At 35.6% G+C, this 13,146-nt stretch overlaps 1 protein-coding gene across 1 annotated transcript in view; it reads left to right on the forward strand.

The window, feature by feature from the left end:
- The window catches only part of LOC134539486 (hypoxia-inducible factor 1-alpha inhibitor-like), a 61,385-nt gene that overhangs the window by 45,952 nt on the left and 2,287 nt on the right, over positions 1-13,146 (forward strand). The gene's annotated exons all lie outside the window — the stretch shown is intronic.

Genomic DNA, 13,146 nt, shown 5'->3' on the forward strand with positions numbered 1-13,146 from the left:
TATTTATAGTTTGGTTCTATTGTCGACGGTGGGTCGATATTATTTACAGTTCGGTTCTACTTGTCGACGGTGGGTCGATATTATTTATAGTTTGGTTCTACTTGTCGATGGGTCGATATTATTTATAGTTTGGTTCTACTTGTCGATGGGTCGAAATTATTTATAGTTTGGTTTTACTTGTCGATGGGTCGATATTATTTATAGTTTGGTTCTACTTGTCGACGGTGGGTCGATATTATTTATAGTTTGGTTTTACGTGTCGATGGGTCGATATTATTTATAGTTTGGTTCTACTTGTCGATGGGTCGATATTATTTATAGTTCGGTTCTACATGTCGATGGGTCGATATTATTAATAGTTTGGTTCTACTTGTCGATGGGTCGATATTATTTACAGTTCGGTTCTACTTGTCGACGGTGGGTCGATATTATTTATAGTTTGGTTCTACTTGTCGATGGGTCGATATAATTTATAGTTTGGTTCTACTTGTCGATGGGTCGATATTATTTATAGTTTGGTTCTACTTGTCGACGGTGGGTCGATATTATTTATAGTTCGGTTCTACATGTCGATGGGTCGATATTATTTATAGTTGGGTTCTACTTGTCGATGGGTCGATATTATTTATAGTTTGGTTCTACTTGTCGATGGGTCGAAATTATTTATAGTTTGGTTTTACTTGTCGATGGGTCGATATTATTTATAGTTTGGTTCTACTTGTCGACGGTGGGTCGATATTATTTATAGTTTGGTTCTACTTGTCGACGGCGGGTCGATATTATTTATAGTTTGGTTCTACTTGTCGATGGGTCGAAATTATTTATAGTTTGGTTTTACTTGTCGATGGGTCGATATTATTTATAGTTTGGTTCTACTTGTCGATGGGTCGATATAATTTATAGTTTGGTTCTACTTGTCGACGGTGGGTCGATATTATTTATAGTTCGGTTCTACATGTCGATGGGTCGATATTATTTATAGTTTGATTCTACTTGTCAACGGCGGGTCGATATTATTTATAGTTTAATTCTACTTGTCGACGGTGGGACGATATTATTTATAGTTTGGTTCTACTTGTCGATGGGTCGAAATTATTTATAGTTTGATTCTACTTGTCAACGGCGGGTCGATATTATTTATAGTTTGGTTCTACTTGTCGACGGTGGGTCGATATTATTTATAGTTCGGTTCTACATGTCGATGGGTCGATATTATTTATAGTTTGGTTCTTCTTGTCGATGGGTCGAAATTATTTATAGTTTGGTTTTACTTGTCGATGGGTCGATATTATTTATAGTTTGGTTCTACTTGTCGACGGTGGGTCGATATTATTTATAGTTCGGTTCTACATGTCGATGGGTCGATATTATTTATAGTTTGGTTCTACTTGTCGACGGTGGGTCGATATTATTTATAGTTCGGTTCTACATGTCGATGGGTCGATATTATTAATAGTTTGGTTCTACTTGTCGATGGGTCGATATTATTTACAGTTTGGTTCTACTTGTCGATGGGTCGATATAATTTATAGTTTGGTTCTACTTGTCGACGGTGGGTCGATATTATTTATAGTTCGGTTCTACATGTCGATGGGACGATATTATTTATAGTTTGGTTCTACTTGTCGATGGGTCGAAATTATTTATAGTTTGGTTTTACTTGTCGATGGGTCAATATTATTTATAGTTCGGTTCTACATGTCGATGGGTCGATATTATTAATAGTTTGGTTCTACTTGTCGATGGGTCGATATAATTTATAGTTTGGTTCTACTTGTCGACGGTGGGTCGATATTATTTATAGTTCGGTTCTACATGTCGATGGGTCGATATTATTAATAGTTTGGTTCTACTTGTCGATGGGTCGATATAATTTATAGTTTGGTTCTACTTGTCGACGGTGGGTCGATATTATTTATAGTTCGGTTCTACATGTCGATGGGTCGATATTATTTATAGTTTGGTTCTACTTGTCGACGGTGGGTCGATATTATTTATAGTTCGGTTCTACATGTCGATGGGTCGATATTATTAATAGTTTGGTTCTACTTGTCGATGGGTCGATATTATTTACAGTTCGGTTCTACTTGTCGACGGTGGGTCGATATTATTTTTAGTTTGGTTCTACTTGTCGATGGGTCGATATAATTTATAGTTTGGTTCTACTTGTCGACGGTGGGTCGATATTATTTATAGTTTGGTTTTACGTGTCGATGGGTCGATATTATTTATAGTTTGGTTCTACTTGTCGATGGGTGGATATTATTTACAGTTCGGTTCTACTTGTCGACGGTGGGTCGATATTATTTATAGTTTGGTTCTAAGTGTCGATGGGTCGATATAATTTATAGTTTGGCCCTACTTGTCGACGGTGGGTCGATATTATTTATAGTTTGGTTCTATTTGTCGATTGGTCGATATCATTTTAGAGCTTGGTTCGACCAGTCGAGGGAGACCGTCGCCCGCCCGTGCGTGGCAACTGTTGCGTCTGTGCCGAGCTGTGTTTGTCGAGTCTCGCGGCTGTCACGCTGTCACGCTGTCACGCTAAGTCCTGTCACTCGGTGGCGTTATCGCGACACGGAACCACGCGCGCAGGGCTGGCAACCTCAACCGCGCCATTTGTAAACCACTCAGCACTCCTGAAAGGCGTCTGTTTACGAATACATTTTCACAGCCGCTACGCAAATTGTTTCTGATAAAAGTTTTGGATAAAAATGATAAGATTAACACACAATCTGTACGAATTCGTTGTTTTGCCTACGAAGGGAGTTATGATTTTTTTTTGTCCTCAAACCCTTGTTTTTTCAACCCCTTGCAGTTATGGTTGGTTGTATCAAAAAGTTATTCAGACAAAAGATTTTGGTATTACTCCTATGAGTTATAATACTGTCAAAAAAATGTGATACTTTCCATATTATGGGAGTTACAGCGATTTTTCTGTTTTGCAAAAAACCTTCCCCATTTCTACCCCCTTTGGTCGAAAATTGCCCATTGACGAACTCGACCGAGTTTTTCCACTACTAGATTTTATGTATCAGTTTGGAAGTTATTTGTGAAAAATTGCGGCAGTTATAATTTCCACTATATATATGTATGTGTGTATGTATGTATATATATATATATATATATATATATATATATATATATAAACTTTTGAGTTGACGATGGTTTCGGGGTCTATGGACCATGAAACAAAAAAAAAACTATATAGAAATTTTCTGGAAGTCGCACCATGGTTACGGCTACAATAGGTAGTATTTATTTGATATCTCCCCAAATCTAAGGACATCAACCGGCCAGTGTAATATTTGTTGATTCACAATTTTATCTAAAGAAAGTTAAATGGTTTTGTGAACATTACAATTATATTCGAGTCAAAATAATTACATTAAGAAAGTAAAATTACAGTTTGTTCAGAAGTCACATTATTAAAAAAAAAAAATTACTTATAATTTAGCTCTGAATTTGAACGACATTCTGATGTTGGTAGAGAGAAATCGTTAGTGTACAAAAAGCGCATTGTAGTTCCTTGTCTAGTGACAGCCTCCTGGTGGTGAAGGTACAGTGAAACACCACAGGGACCAATCACAGCTCAGCTGTGGTTGTGCCAGAACACAAGGCCTTCGGTTCTTGATCGCCCCTGAAGATGGTTGGAACAAGGCACGTCGAAACGTCGGGCAATTCATCACTCTCACGGTCTTGGACTTAACCTAAAAGCCAAGAAGTAGTTATTTATTTCAGCCATAAAACCCTGCGTTCCTAGAAGTAATAATATTATGATGATTTTTTTTTAAAATGTTGCAAAAAAACCTTTTAAAAATGGTTTTATTGGCCTTAAAAAAACGTGCGCATGTACTTTTGTACGCGTATTAGAAGTTATTCTTACTAAGAGGGCTCTAGACCTAATGCAGGCATAGAATCTGTAGTGTCATAGACATGTATACATTTAGAACATAATAATGAAAAACGTTTATAAACATTATTTCTAACACTAATATTCTTAATATATGTTTATAATGATATGTACCAGTATTCAATATTAATTACTGAAGTATAAGATTAAAAAGGAAAAATACAATTTTTAATTGTATGTAGCTTTTTTTTCATCCTGTGAAAATTTCGCTGCATGGTGCGTGCGAATCGTATAAACTCACTCTAATTTTTTTTTCATTACGCACCTAAAGAAGTATAACTTCAAAAATAATCTAAACATCGGTAGGTATAACATACAATTTATTTTGGGAACATATTAGGTGACATGAAAAAATTAAAATACCAAACGAGTGTACACAGTAAACACAACCTACCTTCGTGTACAATAGTACAGATAAAATCGATAACCTTTAATAAATACATAATAATTCTTTGTAGCACCAAAGTAGATTTGTTTTTTTTTCTGTAGACCCTACCGACCCTGCCTACTAAAGAGATTTACAGTTAACGCATAATCATCCACTCAAATAAGTAGGTACTCAGTGTCAGCGGCATGTTGTTTTTGCAATAACACAGCGCTGTTTTCGGTCTCGGCGTAACAATGTTGTCACTTCCAGTTTCCGGTTCCATTTGAACCGACGCTAATCGCCGCTGCGCCAGAGACAACACTGCGCACTAGGCGGTCTAACGGTAAACAGCGAATATGGACTTCACTCGTCGAAACACGCTCCCTAGTTGTGTCGCGTCCGTATCAACATTTTGTACAACCCCAGATTCGAGTTCCACTCTACCAGCCTCGATACGCGTTTCTGCCTCACAACCAGTAGCGGCCGGTATTAAAGAGCACATGTGCACGTGCACACCCAGTTTTCTTCAGAACATTCATTTATTTATTTTGTAGAGTTAAAAGTTCCTTTTTATCTACTTTTACCAGTGGCAGCTACCAGAGTTACACTCGTCGCTTTGTTTGCATCTGTCACGGACGTCTGTTTTTATTTTTTTCGATTGCGGCGATACGGCAACGCTGTAGTGTTCACAATGGATCTGTGCACGAAACGCGCTGCCTGCATGCCTGCCTCGGTCCTTATGCGCATGCGCACGAAGGAATTACGTCACCTCCTAGGGGACATTTAACACTGGACGAGTGCACGACTGTGGTGTGCTCGTGATTGTCCTAGCGTTTCATTGATGTAGTTCCAAATTTCAGCACGCACAGCAGCACTGATCAGAGAAGTAAGTCATAACTTATGAATCAGCCCGGTAGATGCCAGTATTGTCCACTCCAATACTATCACCCCTAACCAAACAAACTTTTCGTTTTCAGTTTTTTTACGTCCAGTGGAAACAAGAAGTTGCGTGTGATTCAATGCTAGCGTAAATATCTTTAAATAATTAGTGTGCGTGTGCGTTTGTAAAATATTTTTCTATAGGACTACCTTACGCAGGACAACATTTTTCTGAGGTATGTTATAAAGTTTCCCTTTGTTGTAAGACTTTAACTGTGAAAATGTGACTGCATTATTTGGCGCGTACAGAAAACATGTACGATTTTTAAAAATCACCATAATGAATTCCGTACAAACAATTTTAGCGAACAGAAAACTTTCGTAGGTACGAGGAAAAGTTAACAATTAAAAATTTAGGTTCTGATCAGCCTCATTTAGAAATTACTACGGAAACAAAGTCACAAAAACGTATTTTCAGATGTAAATTTAACAAAAACATTTACACAAAACACAAGTGGCTATGCGGCTGTGTAAAAACAAATGCTCTGTTTTTTTTTCCGTGCCTGATTTTTAGTGCAGAAGTTAGCGCGTGGACAAAGTCAGGTTATAATGACCTCGTACATTTGGGCGAGAAAATTAATAAACATGAAAACTCTCTTGCTCACAAAAATGCCAATATTGAACTTACATTGTTAGGTAGAATAAACATCAGTACACAGCTAGACAGTACTTACAGAGAGTCTGTTAAAAAACATAATGAACAAGTGGACAGGAACAGATATATTGTCGGTAGACTGATAGATTGTGTAAAATTTTGTGGAGCGTTTGAACTGGCGTTACGAGGGCATGATGAAAGTGAAACTTCTGAAAATCCTGGTGTCTTCAGGGGCCTCGTTAATTTTGTAAGCTCGATCGACATTGCAATGAAAGAACACTTAGAAAATGCCACTGTGTTTAAAGGTACTTCAAAGACGATCCAGAATAAATCGTTAGAATGCATGTTGTGCGTTTGCAGGGAAAGAATTTCAGAGGAAATAAAACAAGCAAGTTATTTAGCTGTAATGGTAGATGAAACCAATGTTGTGTCCACTTCACAAAAAATGGTATTAGTATTTCGATACGAGAGAAAGGGCATCATTTTGGAGATATTTTTTTTTTTTTTTAAATCCAGAAGGTTTAGATGCTGAATCTATATACAAAGCTGTTTATTCAGAAGTAGACTCGCAACTGGGAGAGAACAAGACAAAATTAATTGCGCAGTGCTATGATGGTGCTGCTGTCATGAGTGGCCATGTTAATGGAGTGCAAACAAAAACGAGAGAACAGTATCCTTTTGTGTATTACATTCACTGCTATGCTCATCAGTTTAATTTAGTTTTGCAGAAATCTGCAGCCATAAACAGTTCTGTGAAAATATTTTTCTCCAATTTGTCAGGTTTCCCAGCATTCTTTACTCGGTCTTCGCAGAGGAAAAAACTACTTGACAGTGTTGTGAAAAAGAGATTTCCAAGATTGGCAGCCACAAGATGGGTTTTCAACATTCAGGCAGTTAACACTGTATTTGAGCTAAAGAACGAGCTGATTGAGTGCTTAGAAGATATCTGTAATTCAGAGCGAGTAAAAGACAAAACACGTCGAGAAAGCAGTGGACTTGTTTCTAATTTACACAACCCAGTATTTTTATTTTGGCTCGAGTTTTTTTATCGTATCATGCCGCACGCTGACATTTTGTTCAAACAACTGCAAACCACTGACATTGACTCTGGAAAAATCAAAACATGTAGTGAGCAGTTTGCAAGTTATGTACAGGTTGCTAGAGATAAAGTGGAGGACATGTGTAGGCCTACTTCAGTGGAGCAAACTGATCAAAACAAAAGGAGAAAATTATCATTTACATCCATAACTGCAAATGCTAAAGAAGTCTGCGATGCAATTATTGTTGGCATTAAAGATAGATTTTCGTTTAATGGTCATGTTATGGTTTCTAAACTTCTTCACGTCAATAGTTTTCCAGTGTTTTCAAATGCATTTCCAGAAGAAGAATTTATAGTAGCTCTTGAAACATACTCGTTTCTATCAAAGGAGCAACTGCGAACAGAGCTGCAAGTTTTGTATAGTAGGAATGACTTTCATCAAGCTTTGGTTATACTGCAGTTTCTTTTGAGCAATAATCTGGACCAGGACACATTTCCTCAACTTAGTAGTATTCTGAGGATTATTGTAACAACTCCCATGACAACAAGTGAAGCTGAACGGTGCTTATCTACTCTCAAGAGGGTTAAAACTTTTCTTCGGAACACTATGTCAGAAGAAAGACTTACTGATTTAGCATTGTTGTCAATAGAAAAGTCTCTAATAAATAGCATGCATGATTTTAATCATAAAGTCATCAACAATTTTGCTCAGCTGAAAACCAGAAGAATGGACTTTTTTTTTACAAATAAATAATGGTGCAATACCTTTGTAGCATTAAAGTTTGTAAAATCATATTTTTTAGCTTCACATTTCTTTCAGGTGCAACACTTTGATAAGCTTAAGCCCAGCTACAGATTTGAAAAATCAAGAACATCAAACATAATTTTTTATTATTTATGTGAGGCTTGATCAGCGATCTACCATTTTGAATTACAATTTAGAATCTCTTAAAAAACAACTAGTCTGCTCAATAAGCTTCGTTGTGTTAATTCAGGCTACAAATACAGACATGAGTTTATGTAATAAACGAAATATATCTTTCACGACTCCAAGATAAGCAGTAACTGCTACGGTGCCGCACCAACACAGATAATCTGACACTAAAGCAGGCTTCAAGAACGCAGTAAGGTAGGAGGTATTCTTTTTTTTTTCTTTATGAGTGCATATGTGTTCGCATGTGTGTATGTATGAGTGTGTGAACACCCATAATTTAACATTACCGGCCGCTACTGCTCACAACAAATCATATGTTTAGTTTACTTATATCATCCTAGAATAGAATAAAATACTTTTGAGGTTATACTTCTTTCGACGCGTTATGAAAAAAATGTGATGTGATAGAATATTTTTTTCGATGCGCGCGCACCACGCAATAAAATTTTCACAGGATGAAAAAAGGGCCACATTAAGTTTACATACAAATAATAATTATATATGTGCTTTTAAATCTTATACTTTTATAATTGATATTAATACTGGTCCATTTCATTAAAAAAAACATTTATAAATTGTAAATGTTAGTGATAGAAATTGTGTTTATAAAAGTTTTCAAGTGTATTTATCAGTGAGGTTAGGATATACTTCTTTAGGTGCGTTATGATAAAATGACGGTAATGAATTTTTAAGAAGCGCGCGCAGCATGCAACTAAAATTTACAGAATGAAAAAGAAGGCTACTTACAAATAAATAATTATATATGGACATGTAAATCATATAAGGTAGTGATTGATAGTAAATACTGGTCCATATAATTAAAAAAAAAGTATAAATTGTGTTTTTAAATTTTTTTCAAGTGTATTTATGTAAGTAAGGTTATGTTTTTATTTGTTTAATGTATTAGCATTATAAATTAGTACATTATTAATTAATAAACAATTAAAATTAGTAAATCAGAAAAAAAAAAATTCAGCATATTTTTGACAGCCATTATCAATTAAAATATATCTCGAATATTTTACTGAATCAAATTTTAATTTATTCAGATCTTCATATCAATATTGAATACTGAGTATTTAATAAAAAAAATTTATTGAATGAATTTATACTTCACCAACAGTATTTTTTTCAGTATCACTTCATTACTTTTATTTTATTATTTATATTAATTATTAATTATATTTTAACGTGTTAATCTTAAACACTGCAAGTGAAACACGTAACTAACTTTTTTACCAGTAAACTTTTTCCCGTAAACATATACTGAACATTTTTAAAATTAATAATTATGTATCTAATTTATACTTAATATATCTTTCACAAATGGAGGCATACTCTTCAAATACTTATTTCCGGAGTGATGATGGTAAAATATGTTGTGCATTAACCCTCATTAAGAGATGCTACAAAAATTAATTTTTGTAATTATAAGTTTAATTTTTTAAAATTTCATTAATATTGTGCAAAATATGTGTATATCATACACAACTTCGTGATTTTTAAGCAGTTCCCACATATTTCTCAATGAATTAAGCTTGTTTTTTGGTCCTGATTTCAGGGATGGTGTAGGAGTGAATACTTTCTCTGCCCCGAGCAACCATGCCCCGCTATAGTGCCAAAGCCACCAATTTAGACAGGAAATGTTGTCTCAAGAGGGATGATTTAAACTTTCACTTTAAAAAAAGGAAATATATTTCTTATTTATTCGCTTTTAGCATAGCAAAAAATGTTAAATATTAATTTTATGCATCAATAACTACAGATTTTTTTAAAAGATATTTTTCCAAAATTTACAAATTAAAGAGGGGGGGGGGGGGTAATACATGTTTATGACATATATACTTAACTGTAACAAAATTTTTGGCCACTAAAACTTTTTATTTGTAAACTTTATATATATATATATATATATATATATATATATATATATATATTTACGAAGGCAGTAAGTTCTACTCTCAATGTTACAAACCTTTTATTCAAACATGTTTTATAGGCGTGCGCACGGTAGGTGCCACAGGTGCCTTGGCACCACCATTAGGGTTAACGTTATTTTATTTTTTACAAGCAGAAATAATACATACTTACAAAAAACTGTATTATTTCCGAATAAATATGTTTTCCAATCGTATCGAGTTACAGATATGTGCTCATAACACTATCAGTATATCAATTATCAATCGAACCAACTATACACACGGAAACAAACCAGGTGCAATTATTACTTGTGTGGTACACGCGGGCCGCGGCTACGAAACTTCTGAAATGTAAATACTTCTCCTAGTTCTCCTCGAATTACATAGAATGCGCGCTCGGTGTCCACTGTTCACTCCACTCGGCAGGCGCACGGAATAATAGCAGCTGTCCGCCCAGGGGCGTAGCCATAGGGGGGGGGGGGTGTTAGGGGTTAACCCCCCCCCCCCCCCCCTTAGCACCAATTCTTTAATTAATTTCTTATTCATCACTAAAACAAATTTCATATTAAAATTAATAAAATTTTTACCATAATATTTAACTTTAAGAACCGAAAACTGCTAAAATAGCACTATTTTACACCTTAAAATCCACATTTTCCCGGGGGAGGACCCCCGGACCCCCCACTTTAATACGGGGGGGGGGGGGCATGCTTCTTAACACCCCCCATACACAAATCCTGGCTACGCCACTGCGTCCGCCAGGTAGCACTACTGTGTAGTGTTTACTCTTACTGTTTAATCATCAGTTTACTGTTCACTAATTAATTAATTATCATTTTATTTTCACTAGTTGACAGTTGTTATAGTTCGTTAATTGCTGTATATATCTGTCTGTATAATGTATAAATGGGTGATTAAAATTAAAAAGCCGGATCCCGAAAAGGATTACTCGATTACTTATATGCAGTCGCCGACAAAACATTTTTGTTGTATTCCAAAAGTTAAAACTTTTGCCCACTCTTATTTGTGTATTTTTATTATTTTAATATTTTACATATTTGAGGAATGTTACAAAAACTTCCATGATTTGTTGATTTTAAAACTTAACATATGAGAATGTTTTTTCTAGCATTTATTTGGCGTCTTCAGAAAACATGTAAGTACGGTTTTTCAAAGCCACCAGCATGAATTCCGTGCAAACAATTTGTGCAATTTACTTTATGGATCAACAAAGCTTAAAACTGTAAATAGTTTAGTAGTTTTCCTGGCGATTAAAACGTTCAAAGCCATAATTTGTCATAAAAAATGTTGAAATTTTTACATCTGTGTATTTAATGTTTTTGTTCGGAAACACCTTAAATAGCACCATTTTGCGCTTTCAAATCCAAATTTTTCCGGGGGTTCCGCTTTAGGCTCGGGGTCCGTGAATGACAGGGCTGTTGTTTAATCTGGCACCACCAATACTGAAGTCCTGCGCACGCCTATGGTTTTAAAGACAGGCATACATTTTAGAATTAAAATAATAGGTTCCTGAAAATTCCTTAGTATTCATATTAGAAAAAATAAGCCATAAAATAATTTTCGTCTTAATTGCCCTACATAAATATCGCATTGCATCTTGAGTTATTTTACAGTGTTGTATTTTGAAATGTAATGCCATTTTTGTATAATTAGTTATTCTGCATCTACCAGCGGTGCGTGTACATCTCAAAACCAAATTATGTCAAAAACTGTTTAGATAATGATTGATATTTCGTTAGCCAAACACTATTTTTAATCCCGTACACTAATACGTGGTCGTATAAATGTTTTCGGACCAAAATTTAAGATAATAGTAAGATGGCTAATAATAAATTCCGACGAATTTGATACTAAGAAAGTTATATATATATATTTTCAATTTCAACCCATGTATTTTACGGTAATAGTTCGTTTAAAAAAATTGTTTCATCCAAAGATTTTTTAGATAACGTTCAGGAGTTTTACAATAAATTATAATGGATTAAATAGTATATCTATTAAAAAAAAAATGACTTTCTACCCATTGCGGTAAAGATTTGTGATATAAAATTTAAGACAAACGTTTCCAACTATGTTTAAAAAGTCAAACAAAAATAAACATTAATCACTGATATTTCGTTAGCCTCGCAGTTTTACTACAAATCGGCTGACTAATCCATTAGATGTTTTTATTTTTTTTCAGTTTGATAACGAAATAATGTCAGTTTAAGTTATTAATTTTTTGGTCGTTGATTTTGAGTTACCAAATGCAATTTGGAAGGAGTTAACTAAAATGCTTGTTTTTTTTATTTTGTCGTTTTAGCTGCTTTTTGTCCCTCTCAGTTGGTTAACGCGAAAGTAATTTCGTGTCGCCGCGCCGCTAACAAGGACTGGCAGCCCTGCGTGTGATCACAGCGGTGTAACTCGATCAAGTCCCTCGTCATAAAATCCCCGCCGCGCTGTTTGCGTCGTGACACGCATCAAACCATCGCGATTAAATTAACGCAACTGTTTGCGTTTACCCCCCCCCCCCCCTCTTTCCCCCACCTTTTCACTATTTCACCCCCTCCCCCTCGAGTAATTGCAGTTACTGCGTGTTTATCTCTGCTGACGTCGCCCCGTGTTACGAACACACACTTCGCTATACATGGTGAGTCCGAATTCCACGGACGAACTTCAGCTGAAGGTACGTCACGACAAGATGAGGCGGAAACTTCCGAACGACTCGTGGTTAGAGACCTGAAAAACTCGCGGATTCATTTCGTGATAGTCTAGAATCCAAAAACCGTTGGCCTTTTTACTGCATCACTGATTGGGCCACAGTTTATCTGAATGATACTCGGCCAGTGAAAAACCTTCAACAAAAGAAGTATCGAATCACTAGCGTCCCAGTTAACAGGCGACACGAGTCAGTAGCCAATGAGCAGATGTAATTTTCCCGAGTGTATAGAGGATCCTGGAGTATATCCTACAGGTCATTGAAATCGCGAATTTTTCCGGTCTGTACTTATGGTATAAAGTCCTTCCCAGGGCTGGTGTGCGCCTTTGAAGTTGGAGTCGAATACTTTTTTTTTATTGTAAATAATGACAGAATTATGTTTAATCGAACGAAGTTCTGCAACCAATTTCGTGACTGTAGAAAGAATTATTTCGTCAAGTTAATTTGGGGGTAACACCTGTGTTTTCCGTACATTTTTGTGGCGTTGTTACTACCCACAATTTGGTTCGCCTCGTATGGCCAGCATCGTGATTATACATGCGCGTCCCATTCACGAAATTCTTTCTACGAAATACCGTCTACCGAGAATTTAGATAACACATAAACAAAAATAAATATTTACGACATTAGTGAAACCAAATAGTAATGTTTAGAGACCGGAAAAAATCGCGGGTTCATTTCGTGATATGCTAAAATTCAAATATTTATACCGTTGTGCTGC

Source organism: Bacillus rossius, chromosome 15 (genome assembly GCF_032445375.1).
Source record: "Bacillus rossius redtenbacheri isolate Brsri chromosome 15, Brsri_v3, whole genome shotgun sequence".
Lineage (NCBI taxonomy): Eukaryota > Metazoa > Arthropoda > Insecta > Phasmatodea > Bacillidae > Bacillus > Bacillus rossius.